Genomic DNA, 15,466 nt, shown 5'->3' on the forward strand with positions numbered 1-15,466 from the left:
ACATGGTTAGTGTTATTTGTAATGTTCTACACTTATTCACCAAAAATCCTACTGTGGACTACCAATAGCAGGGCAGACATGTTGTTGAGGGCTCAGAGGTTATTGACCAGTTACAGACCTGTCTCACTGTCTCTGTCTCTGTTGCCCACATGTTATTTATTATGCCTTATATTTCTGCAGAATTCTGTACTTTTCTAAGCAAAGTACCCCCACTTGCAGTATCTTATATAATGTTACTATCATTCCATAAAATCAAGTGATGTACTATTAACTTCATATGAAGACCCAAACAATTCATCTTTTTACCCTATTTGTCATCATCTTTGCCTATCTCTCTTTATCTCTTCTTCACTTTTTTTAAGAGTTGGAGTCTTGCTCTGTTGCCCAGGCTGAAGTAGAGTGGCATGATCATAGCTCACTGCAGGCTTCAACTCCTGGGCTCAAGCAATCCTTCTGTCTCCTGAGTAGCTGGGACTATAGGCACATGCTACTACACCTAACTAATTTTTATTTTTATTTTTGTAGAGATGGGGTCTCACTATGTTAACAGCCCAGGCTGGTCTAGAATTCTTGGCCTCAAGTAATCTTCCTGCCTTAGCCTCCCAAAGTGCTGGGCTTATGGGTATGATCTACCTCACCTGGCCTGTCTCTTCTTAATAATGCAGTATACCACCGGGTGCGGTGGCTCACACCTGTAATCCCAGCACTTTGGGAGGCCAAGGTGGGCGAATCACCTGAGGTCAGGAGTTCAGGACCAGCCTGACCAACACGGAGAAACACTGTCTCCACTAAAAATATAAAATTAGCTGGGCATGGTGGCACATGCCTATAATCCCAGCTACTTGGGAGGCTGAGGCAGGAGAATCACTTGAACTTGGGAGGCACAGGTTGTGGTGAGCTGAGATCGTGCCATTGCACTCCAGCCTGGGCGACAAGAGTGAAACTGCATCTCAATAATGATAATAACAATAATAATAACAATAATGCAGTATATCTCTCCATGCTTTCCATCCATATATCTCTCCATCATCTTGTTTACCCTCTCCCTTATGCCTACATTCCAATTTCTCTTCTACTAATCTATTATTTAATAAGAAAAGATTAAGCCAGGCATGGTGGCTCACGCCTGTAATCCCAGCAGTTTGGGAGGTCGAGGCAGGTGGATCACGAGGTCAGCAGTTCGAGACCAGCCTGACCAACACGGTGAAACCCTGTCTTTACTAAAAATACAAAAAAATTAGCTGGGCATGGTGGCGGGTGCCTGTAATCCCAGCAACTTGGGAGGCTGAGGCAGGAGAATCACTTGAAACTGGAAAGTGGAGGTTGCCGTGAGCCGAGATTGCGCCACTGCACTCTAGCCTGGGCAATAAGAGCAAAACTCCATCTCAAAAACAAACAAACAAACAAAACCAAAAGAAAAGATTAAAAAGGTCATTTGCAGCTGGGCGCAGTGGCTCATGCCTGTCATCTCAGCACTTTGGGAGGCTGAGGTGGGCGGATCACCTGAGGTCAGGAGTTTGAGACCAGCCTGGCCAACATGGTGAAACCCCATTTCTACCAAAAATACAAAAATTAGCCGGGTATGATGGCACACACCTGTAGTCCCAGCTATTCAGGAGGCTGAGGCAGGAGACTTGCTTGAACCCGGGAGGTGGAGGTTGCAGTGAGCGGAGGTTGCAGTGAGCTGAGCTTGCACCAGTGCACTTCAGCTTGGGTGATAAGAGCAAGACTCCATCTCCAAAAACAAAAACAAAACAAAATAAAAAGGTCATTTGCCTTTTGATTCTAGCCAAAGAGGGTCCTTTGCTACTGTCTTATTGAAATCATCCCACCCAAAAGTCCCAGCCATCAGATGTCCTACCAGCATTTGGGTATGCTAGTCTGGTCAGTGGATAATGGAATGTCCTAAGATTCTTTATGCAAATTTAAGACCCCAGGAAAGATCATCCATCCATAAAGTATGTTCTCTGCCTCAAGATCTAGTCTTGCAACCCTGCAGTTCCTAAAATTCAGCAATCGGTTCGCACACAATAACTCATCTTTCAGGAACTCACATGTTGGGATCAGAATGCCAATATGTGATTCTGCACATTCCTACAATTGCCAAAGGGATCCCCACCTGCTACCACAGTTTACTATTTTCCCAGACAGAGAAACCAGGTTAATATAAGAAAGTTGCATGACAATTACGTTACCATAGAAAAGGAAATCAATAGGTTTTAGAACTAGTTCAAAAGGGCCTTTGGCTTTGTGTCCCCATAATTTCAAAACACATGTCTTATACATAGTAGATACTCAATAAATGTTTAGCAAATATAATTAATAAGCTCATGAGTCCTCCTTTATCTTGCTAAGAACTAAATTTGTCAAATGGACTGTTTTCATGTTTTCCACTTTGGGGTCATCCCATCCCTTGGACAGCATTGAACAAACAATGATAAATGTTCCCTTTTCCACATTCCCATAATTCCTTCCAAAGACATCTAATCATACTGTCCTGTCGTGAATTTGTTTTTCCAATAGCAGATCAAAGCCATTTTGTCAGTTCCTCATACAGCAATACTCAAATACATCTCCAGAAGTAGACAACTGGTAACATTGTCTTGGTGAATTTATTAAAGTCCAGAGTCTTGCAGGCTCAACACTATTTTTTTTTCTTTCTTTCTTTCTTTTTTTTTTTTTTTTGAGACAGAGCCTTGCTTGGTTGCCCAGGCTGGAGTGCAGTGGCAAGCTCAGCTCACTGCAACTTCTGCCTCCTGGATTCAAGCAATTCTTGTGCCTTAGCCTCCTGAGTACCTGGGATTATAGGTGTAAGCCACCATGCCAAGCCAATTTTTTTTTCTTTTTGGTGGAGGCAGGGTTTCACCATGTTGGCTAGGCTTGTCTCAAACCCCTGGCCTCACGCAATCCACCATCCTCAGCCTTCCAAAGTGCTGAGATTACAGGTGTGAGTCATTGCACATGGCCAGGCTCAACATTTTCATTGATCAGTACACTCAGATTAGGTCAAATTCTCAGGAGGTAGGTTCACAATGACCAAGCTCCTAAAGCTGTTATGTAAAGCAAAATGCCAGCTGATTAATTTATGAGAACAGTACCAAGAGACTGAACAGTCATATCCTCCAGTCAATTCATTTAAGTTGTGAAATAACTTGGGAGGAAATAGGAAGAAAATGGACAGGTATTCCTGAGACATTTTGGAGTGCCACAGAGCCTCTATATGGAAAAAATTGGACATTTTATAACTAACATGGAGTTCTGGGTGTGGTAAGACACAGGGAATTAGAGGGAGAAGAACAAGCTAACTGGCTATGATGAGGAAATGAATACATCACAGGGACCACATATAACTTCATCAACGCACATACGCTTATGTTCCATTCTCAATGGTGTACATGAAACAAGGTCAAAATTTGGGAGGAAAAGAAGCAAATATGAAGCAAGCTCCTTGTTATTGAGAGTTTGGAGTTCTATTTCTAGGTGTCCAGGAAAAAAAAAATGTTTGGTGTCTTGTTCAATTGGAAATTCAGGAAATGACAGATAAAACCACCATCAAGGGGCTGGGCGTGGTGGCTCACGCCTGTAATCCTAGCACTTTGGGAGGCTGAGGTGGGCGGATCACAAGGTCAGGAGATCAAGACCATCCTGTAAATGATGAAACCCCGTCTCTACTAAAAAAAAAAAAATACAAAAAATTAGTCAGGCGTGGTGGCGGGCACCTGTAGTCTCAGCTACTAGGGAGGCTGAGGCAGGAGAATGGCGTGAACCCGGGAGGCAGAGCTTGCAGTGAGCTGAGATAGCGCCACTGCACTCTAGCCTGGGCGACAGAGCGAGACTCTATCTCAAAACAAAACAAAACAAAACAAACAACAACAACAACAACAAAAACTGCCAAGGGGCCGGGCGCGGTGTCTTACGCCTGTAATCCCAGCACTTTGGGAGAATGAGGTGGGCAGATCACTTGACGTCAGGAGTTCAAGACCAGCCTGGCCAACATGAGACTCTGTCTTAAAAAAAAACAAACAACTGCAACAACAAACCACTAAAACCACGAAGACCTATGAAAGGTTCACCAACCTTAGTAAAATAGAAATGAAAAGCATTTGAATATGCTCATCTGCTCAGTGGATTTAAGTGAGTTTGAGAGCCCATCTCATAGAGCCCTTCTCAGAGTCTGTCTGGATCCCATACCTTTCCCTTTAAGGTATCAAAGGTTGCCTGAATACCTCAAATGAGCAAATTCTGAAGCTGCCAATGAAGAGAGTCAATCCTTTTCCATTATTCTCAGCCTTCAGGCTCAAGTCCAGGAAAGATTAGGAAAGATTAGAATCAAGGAAATGGAAGGAATAGAAATTGAAAAGTGACTTTGGCTTGATACATATACGCTCTAGTATGCGAGCTCTGAATTAGGGACTAAGGCAGGATGCAGTGGCTCACACACCTGTAATCCCAGCACTTTGGGAGCCCGAGGAGGGAGGATCACTTGAACCCAGGAGTTTAATACCAGCCTGGGCAACATTGTGAGATCCTATCTCTACTAAAAAATTTTAAAATTAGCTGAGTGTAGCGGTGCTTGCCTATACCCCCAGCTACTCAGGACCGTGAGGCAGGAGGAACGTTTGAGCCCAGAAGTTCAAGACTACAGCGAGCCGTGACTGCATCACTGCACTTCAGCCTGGGTGACACAGTGAGATTCTGTCTCATATAGATACATAATTAAATAAATAATAGACTAATTTGGAAGCTCTATTAATGACTTTGCAAAAAGGTCTAGTCTATTTGACCAATGGTGGCTAAGTGTACTGAGTGGTAGCCATGTGCTAGATGAGGATCTAAACTCTACACACTTCCACTCATTCAATCCTCACAACCCATGGGCCGTGTGCTATTATGCTTGTCCTCATTTTTTTTTTTTTTTTCTGAGACAGAGTCTCACTCTGTCGCCCAGGCTGGAGTGCAGTGGCGGGATCTCGGCTTACTGCATATGCTTGTCCTCATTTTAAGATGAGGGCACTGCAGCACAAAAGGAAACTTGCCCAAGATTATGCTGTGTTAGGGCAGGGAATCAAAGCATAATCGTCTTGACTCTAAAGCTGTGCGTACTTTTTGTAAAAAAAAAAAAAAATCACAAATTTACAGAAAAGTTGGAAGCATGAAACAAAGACTTCCCCTGACCTCCATTCATTTGAGAGTAAGTTAGCAACCTGATACCCTGTCTTCCCCAAATATCTTGGGGTGTATTTTCAACAAACAAGGACATTATCCTACAGAACCACAATATAACCATCAAAATTAGAAAAATGGGCCAGGTGCAGTGGCTCACGCCTGTAACCCTAGCACTTTGGGAGGCTGAGGTGGGCAGATCACCTGAGGTCAGGGTTCGAGACAAGCCTGGCCAAAACAGTGAAACCCCATCTCTACTAAAAATACAAAAATTAGCTGGGCATGGTGGCACGTGCCTATAATCCCAGCTACCCAGGAGGCTGAGGCAAGAGAATCTCTTGAACCCGGGAGGTGGAGGCTGCAGTGAGCCAAGATAGCGCCACTGCACTCCAGCCTGGGCAACAGAGCGAGACTCCCATCTCAAAAAAATTTTTTTTCAATGAACATTAATACATTACATTATCTAATCTGCAGACCCCGTTCAATGTTTGCCAACTGTCCCAAGGATGCCTTTCATAGCAAAATAATTTTCTTCACAATCATACATTGCATTTAGTTGTCATGTCTCTAGTCTTTGTCAGTCTGAGATGGTTCTTCAGTCTTTTCTTGACTTTCATGATTCTCACACTATAAAGGATTGTTAGCCAGTTATTTGGTAGACAATGTCTCCATTTGGGTTTGATGTTTCTTCACACATAGACTCAGGTTAGCATCTCATTGTGTCCTATCAGGGGGTGTATATTTCAGTTGTTTTCATTTCTAATGGTGTTACTTGGATCACTAAATGAAGGTTGTGTTGACCAGCTTTCCCGTTGTTTCCCTCTTTGTAATTAATAAGTGTCTTATGGGGAAGTACTTTGAAACTATGTAAATATCCTGCTACTAATTCAACTCAATTTATTCATTTATTTGGTTCTATCTTATGCAATTAAAGTTTTCTGTTTTATTCAATGGTTTATAACAAGGGTCTCCAACCGCCAGGCCACAGAAAGAGAAATACATATGTGCGTATATATATGTATATACATATATCTGACATGCAAAGCAGTGCTCTGCCCTTGCTTTTTCCCACACTCAGGCTCTGCTTTCTCTTTCTCTCTCTCTTTTCTGTCCATTTAGTCATCTACTACCCTGCCCTCCAAATACAAAGGCAGCAGGGTGCCCCAGAAAGTTCAATGCTCTGGGAGTCAAGAGCTTGAGTATTTGGGTGCACTCTGCAACTAATTAGTTAGGGTAGTCAGTGGCTCTCTATAGCACTCTGTTTCATCATCTGTAAAATGACTATAATAGGTGGCAGGAACATTGCAGGAATCAAAATAGATAATCTACATAAGAAATGTATGTGTTTGGAAAACTCCTCCATGGTTATTCTTAATCAAAGAGGGCATACATTTCTTGGAAGTGTCATCAACCTATTTCACATCCCACTCCCTGTATTTATATCCTGATGAGCTACTACTCCTTTGTGCTACAAGGGCCTTCATAAATGATGGATGAAAGAAGGGGTGCAAGACTGAAGGCAGAAAGACTACATAGAAGCCTTAGTATGATCCTCCACTCTTCCTTCTCTCACACTCCACATCTCAATCCAGTAGCTCCTTCTTCAAAATATATCCAGAATACCCAATCCAGAATAACACACACGTGAAAAGTAGAAAAGTATTTGCATGTCCACCAAAAGAGGAATGGTGGATTATATATATTGTGGTGGGGGCAGGTGGGGAGGAGCATGGAAAAACACTGGCATGGAGACTTCAGTTTTAAGTGAGAATGTTTTGCAGTACTTAATATTAAGAAATGAAAACACCTTAGAGTGGGGGGGAAAAAACACAGGATTAGAAACGGCCGAGGCGGGTGGATCACGAGGTCAGGAGATCGAGACCATCCTGGCTAACACAGTGAAACCCTATCTCTACTAAAAATACAAAAAATTAGCCGGGCATGGTGACGGGCGCCTGTAGTCCCAGCTACTCGGGAGGATGAGGCAGGAGAATGGCGTGAGCCCAGGAGGTGGAGCTTGCAGTGAGCCCAGATCGCGCCACTGCACCCCAGCGTGGGCAACAGAGCGAGACTCCATCTCAAAAAAAAAACAAACAAACAAAAAAAAACAAACAAAAAAAACGAGTTCTAGTCCTTAAAGAAAGTCACTTAAACTGTTTTGGCTTCCTCGTCTGGAAGATGCAAATGGTAATATAATTGACTTAGTAGGGTTGCTGTAAGTATGAGTTAATGTGTAAATGTTTACAATTACGCATGGCACACAGCAACCGCCACCTTTTCCATCAGGGCTGTTCTCACCTAACTGTAAAACAGGAAGGCGCACCCAGCTGGATCCGGGCCCTGGGTTCTCAGGCATTGTGATTGGTCCCAGCATATGACGCAAGGCGGGTTTCATTGATGGAATTGCTGTCAATTACCGAAGGGCGGAAACCATGCGGAGAGGGCGGTCCTTTAGTGCCACACTTGCGCGACTCGCTCCTTTCTTTTCAGGCTTAGCTACTGCTCATGCGTCTGGCCCTCTTGAGGTTCCCGGCGTGCCCCGCAACAGCTTCCGGCGTGCTCCGCAACGACTTCCGGCATGACGCAGTAGAGAAGATGGCGTGGTAGGCGCGTCGTGCCCCTGAGGGCTTTTTCTGGTGAGGCGGGGCTTAAGGGTTGCGGCTCCGCTTTCTGTCCTGAGGCTCTGAGATTGCACTCTGGGTTCCTGGACGCAAAAACTCGGAGTGGCTGCGTGATGCAGAGTGAACTGGGTCCTCTGGGGACGCGTGGGGAACGAGGCAGCCCGGAGTGCCTGCCTTGTTGCCCTTCGGACCTCCAGTCCATTCGGGTTCCCCAGTGAGGCCTCTTTTAAAGGGCTCGGTGACTCTTGCCCTTCACGCTAAGAAAACACTCGTTTCCTAAAGCTCGACTGCGCCCTTGTGCTGAGCGGTGGGGACACGAAGACAGCACAGAAACACTGTTTACCCTCAGCGAGCCCCCAAACTGTTGGCGTAGATAAACCCACCAGAAACAAATTACAGCGTTAGGCGGGTTAAGATGGAGCACCCTGAGAAACGTTACAGACAGGACCGGAGAGTTCAGAGGATCAGGATGCTTCAAGAAGATGGGGGTAGTAGTGTCATCAGTCCTCATCCTGGGGTTTTTGTCTTTGATGTTGCACTCCTTGAGGACATGAAATTTTTCTTCGACGTTTCCAATACCTAGGCTCAGGGGCCCTTCCCTGATTGGGAGGGGTAGAGACCAGCTGTCTCTCGTGTTTATTATCTATGGAAAGGATGAATTAGGTCTTGGCGACTTAAGGAGGGAAAATTTTGGTGAGCAAAGGCACTATATGTCCCTAGACCAGGGGTTCTCAACCAGCGCCCCCCTCCCAGGGCACAATTGATACTGTGTGAAGACAATTTTGTTGTCACTACCGAGTGGTGCTACTGACATCTAGTGGGTGGAGACCAGGGATGCAGCTAAACATTCTACAAGGTTCACAGGGTTCCTATCCCACTCCCCACCCCCAAGAACTCAAAAAAACGATCTGGCTCAAAATGTGAGTGTGCTGAGGTTCTGAAACCCTACCCTAGTATGACAGCGGAAATGGAGAGAGCAGATGTTGGAGACATCTCAGCCGGAGACCATATTGAGTTTTGTCTCTCTTTTTTTTTTTGAGAGTGTCTCGCTCTGTCGCCCAGGCTGGAGTGCAGTGGCGCGCAATCTCGGCTCACGGCAAGCTCCGCCTCCCGGGTTCACGCCATTCTCCCGCCTCAGCCCCCAGACTAAGTGGGACTACAGGCGCCCGCCACCATGCCCGGCTAATTTTTGTATTTTTAGTAGAGGCGGTGTTTCACCGTCCTAGCCAGAATGGTCTCGATCTTCTTACCTCGTGATCGGCCCGCCTCGGCCTCCCAAAGTGCTGAGATTACAGGCGTAGGCCACCGCGCCTGGCCTCATTTTGTGTTCTTTATAATGCTTAAGTATTTGATGCGCAGTTGGTTAATCAGGTGTGATGAGCCCAGTCTTCCTTTTATTTTTTCACCTATTCATTCATTTGCCAGATACCTATTTAGCACTAAACACTATTCAAGATGCTAGGATTCCGCATTGAGCTGAAAAACCTTACATTCTTGGGCGGGGGACTTGACAGACATTAAAACTTATATGTCAAGTAGTAATATATGCTATGAAGTTCCTGCAAGATGGAGTTTCTCTTCCTACCACCACATACCATTTATTTACTTCCTTCTAAGTGCCAAGCACTGGCCTGGATACTTTACTGATATCTCTACTCTTTTCCTGTATCCTGCAAGATGGATATTATTTATTTATTATTTATTTTTTTGAGAGGGAGTTTTGCTCTGTCCCCCAGGCTGAACTGCAGTGGCGCAATCTCGGCTCACTGCAACCTCGGCTTCCCGGGTTCAAGCGATTCTCCTGCCTCATTCTCCCTGTGATTACAGGCACCCGCCACCACGCCCTGCTAATCTTTTTTGTATTTTTAGTGGAGACGGGAGTTTCACCATGTTGGCCAGGCTGGAGGCTGGTCTCGAACTCCTGACCTCAAGTGATCCTCCCCTCGCGCCCCCCCCGCCGCCGCCTCGGCCTCCCAAAGTGCTGGGATAACAGGTGTGAGCCACCGCGCCCAGCCCTGCAAGGTGGGTGTTATCCTCAGATGATGAAAAGTGGATCATAGGAGTTGAATAATTTGCCCCAAATCACTTAGTAGGGAGTTAAGCTTGGACTCAAACCAGATTCACCTGAAGGATAAAGTCTGCGTTATTTCCACTAGTTAACCTTGTGTCCCATATGTACAGCTGACTTGAATGGGATGAGAAATCTATACCTTCTTTGCTAGAGTTAAGAAAGTGAAGTAGAAACGAACTCACACTGACCTCTTTCTGTTTCCAGAGTAGAGTTTTTATCAGAACTAGCAGGAGGTGATTCTTCAGAGTTGCACCAACTGAATTAGGACAATAATTATAAGAGTGTCGTCATGGAAAGTGAGCAGTTTTTCTTGAAGGCCTAACTGAACTGGGTGAGCCATTAAGACATACAGGGTTTATCCTATATCTTAACTTTGACAAAGTTGTGTGATGATTTTACTAATATCGAGAAAGTCATAAAGGTTATGGGATTGACTTGAAATCATTTTCTGGAGGTTCGATTCCTTTTTCGTCTAGGTTGTCACGTTGATTGGCTCTTTGAATGTGTGGTAAGGTGGTGGACAGCCGTAAAGTCAGTTGTTAGAACTTTTCGTTTTGAAGCAAAGGCTTCTCAGATTATGAAAATTATTAGTATGACTGCTGTTAATGATATCGATGAGCCTACTGATTAGAAAACATTTAATGTGGTGTACACATTGGGTTAATTGGAGTAATGTTGAGGCACACTGATAGGCTGAGGAAGTGCTGTGGGAAAAAGGTTAAATTAACGCCTATAAATATAATGATGAAGTGGATTTTAGTGTAGGTCTGATTAGGTATATAACCTGAAAATAGGGGGAATCAGTGGACAACGCCTCCTATGATGGCAAATACTGCTCCTATTGATAGAACATAGTAGGAATGGGCTACAACATAATATATATCTTGTAAAATAATGTCTAATGATGAATTAGCTAGTATAATGCCAGTTAAACCTCTTACTGTTAATAGGAAAATGAATCCTAGGGGCTCAGAATATTGTGGGAGATCATTTGATATTACTACCGTGCAGTGTAGCTAATCATCTAAAGACCTTGACTCCAGTAGGGATAGCAATAGTTATAGTAACGGAGGTGAAGTATGCTCGTGTGTCTACGTCCATTCCTACATAGGAATGTAAATATATGGTGAGGCCATACGATAAATCCTAAGAAGCCAATTGATACTATGGCTCATGCTATGCCCATATACCCAAATGGTTCCTTTTTTCCAGAGTAATATGTTACGATATGACAGATTATCCCGAAGCCTGGAAGGATAAGGATATAGACTTCAGGATGACCAAAGAATCAGAATAAATGTTGATACAAGATAGGGTCGCCCCTGCCAGCAGGGTCAAAAAAAGTAGTATTGAGGTTACGATCAGTTAATAGTATGGTAATGCTGGCGGCTAGGACTGGGAGAGAAAGGAGGAGAAGGACTGCCATAATGAGGACTGATCACATGAAAAGGGGTGTTTGATATTGGGACAAGGCTGGGGGTTTTATGTTAATAACTGTCATAAAGTTAATGGCCGCTAAAATAGAAGAAACACCTGCCAAGTGGAGTGAGAAGATGGTTAGATCCATAGAGGCTCCTGCTAGGTTTCCTGCTAAAAAACTGTCCAGCCGGTTCCAGTGCCGGCTTCTACTACTGAAGATGCAAGTAGGAGTAGAAAAGATCGGGGGAGAAGTCCGAAGCTCATATTATTTATCTGGGGGAGTGCCATATCAGGTGCACCAATCAGAGGGACTAGCCAGTTGCCGAAACCCCCAAATATGACTTGTATGACCATAAAGAAAATTATGACTAATGCATGGGTGGAAACAGTAACATTGTAAATCTGATCTTCTCCTGGCAGAGTTCCTGGTTGGCCTAACTCTGCTCGAATTAGAAGGCTTAAGGCGGTGCCCACTATTCCTGCTCATGCGCCGAATAGTAAATATAGTGTTCTGATGTCTTTGTGGTTAGTTGAAAACAATCAACGATTAATGAACATAAGTGGGAAAAGGGTAAAATGGCTGAGTAAGCATTAGACTGTAAATTTTTTTTTTTTTTTTTGAGACGGAGTCTTGCTCTGTCCTCAGGCTGGAGTGCAGTGGCTCAATTTTGGCTCACTGCAACCTCTGCCTCCCAGGTTCAAGCGATTCTCCTGCCTCAGCCTCCTGAGTAGCTGGGACTACGGTCATGCGCCAGCACACCCAACTAATTTTTGTATTTTTAATAGAGACGGGGTTTCACCATGTTGACTAGGATGGTCTTGATCTCTTGACCTCGTCATCCACGCACCTTGGCCTCCCAAAGTGCTGGGATTACAGGCATGAGCCACCGTGCCTGGCTGGATTTATCTTTTTAATTAAGATTGGGATAAGAGCTATAATGTTCAGATGAGAAATCAGTGTGAGCCTAGCATTGTGATAAGAGTTCCTGTGAAAATAGTAAGGGAAATAATAAGTTGAGCTAATGGGTTAATTAGTACAGGAAGGGTATAACTAACATTTTTGGGGTATGGGCCTGATAGCTTATTTAGCCAACCTTACTTTAGGACTTGGTGTAATGGGTAGCACAGAGAATTTTGGATTCTCAGGGGTAGCTTCAATTCCTTAGTTCTAGAAATCAGAGGATTTAAACCTTTATTGTTTACTCTATCAAAGTAATTCTTTTGTCAGACATATTTCCTATATTTGGGGTGGGATGCTGGAAATTAGAATAGGCATTGAGATACATCATATGCAGAGTGCTGGTGTAAACGGTAGGACATTTTTTCATAGAAGATATATAAGTTGGTCATAGCGGAATCGGAGGTATGCTGTTCGAGTTCATAAAAACGGTGGTTAAAGAATGGTCTTGGTAATGAAATTTGTGGTATAGAGTTCTGGTGACTATACAGTGTGTAGTGCTCCTCGAAAAATGGTAGTAGTTATTTATTATGATAATATTCATATATTCTGCTATAAGAAGTGGGCAAAAATAAACCTGCGGCATATTCGATGTTTAAGCCTGAGACTGACTCTGATTCTCCTTCTGTTAGTTCAAAAGGGGCTCGGTTAGTTTCTGCTAGTGTGGAGATAAATCATATTATGGCTAGGGGTTATGATGGTAGAAGCAGTGAGAGGAATTCTTGCATTGTGATGATAAGTGCATGTAAGTTAAATGAGCCACTTATTAGTAGAACTGATAAAAGGACAATGACTAGAGTGACTTCATATGAAATTGTCTGGGCTACAGATTGTAATGTGACGATTAGTGCATAATTTGAATTAGATGCTCATCCTGATCATAGGATAGACGGCTAAGCTTGATGTGGCTAGTATAAATAGGAGGCCTATATTAAAATTAGAGCATCTGGTATGCGGAGGGGAGTTCACAAGAAGAGAGCGATCAGAACGGCTAGGGTTGGAGCAGTAGCATAAAGGGTAATAGTAGACATTGAGAGACGTACAGGTTCTTTGATGAAAAGAAGTTTTATTGCATCGGCGAATGGTTGAAGCAGTCTGTAGGGACCTACAGTGTTAGGACCTACAGTGTTAGGTAATTGTATGTAGCCTAAGATTTTTCATTCAATGGGTATAAGGAATGCTGTAGCGATTAAAGTGGTAATAATAAGTAGGAGAAGATTGATTATAGGCATATCATTAAGAAAAGGAGTTGAACCTCTGATTTTAAAGTTTTAAGTTTTATGCAATTGCTGGGTTCTGCCATCTTAAACGCTGTTCTTGGGTAGGGTGTGTGATGATTTTTTAGATTGAGACAGCATCATTTATGTGGGCAAGGGTGCTTTGTGGAGTGGGCCCTGTTTCTCTTGTCCTTTTGTACTAAGGAGAAATGTTAAATAGATAGAAACCGACCTGGATTACTCTGATCTGAACTGAGATCACATAGGACTTTAATCACTGAACAAACGAAGCCTTAACAGCGGCTACACCATTAGGATGTCCTGATCCAGCATCGAAGCTGTAAACCCTATTGTTGATATGGACTCTAGAATAGGATTGCATTGTTATCCCTAGGGTAACTTATTCCGTTGATCAAATTATTGGGTCAGTGTGTGCTAACTCGCTTAGACTAGTGCGGTGTTAGTTTAGGTTGTTTGGAGGTTGAATTATGCTCCGAGGTCACCGCAACCACATTTTAAATTTCTTTTATTTTTTATTGTTTATTTATTTATTTATTTTTTAAGACAGAGTGTGGCTCTGTCGCCAGTCTGGAGTACAGTGGCACGATCTTGGCTCACTGCTATCTCTGCCTCCCGGGTTCAAGCCATTCTCCTGCCTTAGCCTCCTGAGTAGCTGGGATTCAGGTGCATACCACTATACCCAGCTAGCTAATTTTTGTATTTTTAGTAGAGATAGGGTTTCAGCATGTTGGCCAGAGTGGTCTCCATCTCCTGACCTCGTGATCTGCCCGCCTCAGCCTCCCAAAGTGCTGGGATTACAGGCATGAGCCGCTGCGCCCGGCACCCCAACCAAAATTTTTAATGCAGAGATAGTAGGCTAGGGCCTGTAGCCTTTTTTTGAGTTTCTGTTTGCATTAATGAATGAAATCTCCATAGGGTCTTCTCATCTTATTTGTTTATACTGTCTCTTCACGGGTAGATCAGTTTCACTGATTGAAAGTAAGAGACAGCTGAACCCTCGTGTGGCCATTCATACAAGACCCTATTTAGGGAACAAGTGATTATGCCACCTTTGCACTGTCAGGATACCGCAGCTGTTGAACATATGTCACTGGGCAGGCAGTGCCTCTAATACTGGTAATGCTAGAGGTGATGTTTTTGGTAAACAGGTGGGGTAAGATTTCCCGAGTTCCTTATACTTTTTGTAATCTTTCCTTAGAGCATACCTGTGTTGGATTAATAGTATAAATGGGGTATTTATTATTTGTTAATATTAGGCTGTTACCTATCAGTGGATTATTCTGGTTTGATGTAAGCTTATATAATGGAGAATATCTTCATGTTACTTATATTAACATTATTGCTTCTATTAAGTAATAGATTAGTGTAATGTAATGTTAGGAGTTCAGTAGAGTGATTAGGATTTAAAATAATTGATGTTGAGCTTTAAAGCTTTCTTTTTTTCTTTTCTTTTTTTTTTTTGAGACGGAGTCTCACTCTGTCGCCCAGGCTGGAGTGCAGTGGCTGGATCTCAGCTCACTGCAAGCTCCACCTCCCGGGTTTACGCCATTCTCCTGCCTCAGCCTCCCGAGTAGCTGGGACTACAGGCGCCCGCCACCACTCCCGGCTAGTTTTTTTGTATTTTTTAGTAGAGACGGGGTTTCGCCATGTTAGCCAGGTTGGTCTCGATCTCCTGACCTCATGATCCGCCCGTCTCGGCCTCCCAAAGTGCTGGGATTACAGGTCTTTTTTTCTTCTTCTTCTTTTTTTTTTTTTTTTTTTGAGACAGAGTCTCACTCTGTCGCCCAGCCTGGAGTGCAGTGGCACGGTCTCGGCTCACTGCAACCTCTGCCTCCTGGGTTCAAGAAATTCTCTGCCTCAGCCTCCCAAGTAGCTGGGATTACAGGCACCCACCACCACGCCCGGCTAATTTTTTGTATTTTTAGTAGAGATGGGGTTTCACCATCTTGGCCAGGCTGGTCTTGAACTCCTGACCTCGTGATCCACCCGCCTCGGC

At 43.8% G+C, this 15,466-nt stretch overlaps 1 protein-coding gene across 1 annotated transcript in view; it reads left to right on the forward strand.

Moving 5' to 3' along the window:
* LOC105467873 (zinc finger protein 75A) overlaps positions 1-15,466 on the forward strand; it is a 72,462-nt gene that overhangs the window by 46,092 nt on the left and 10,904 nt on the right. The gene's annotated exons all lie outside the window — the stretch shown is intronic.

Source organism: Macaca nemestrina, chromosome 18, assembly GCF_043159975.1.
Source record: "Macaca nemestrina isolate mMacNem1 chromosome 18, mMacNem.hap1, whole genome shotgun sequence".
NCBI classification, from domain to species: domain Eukaryota; kingdom Metazoa; phylum Chordata; class Mammalia; order Primates; family Cercopithecidae; genus Macaca; species Macaca nemestrina.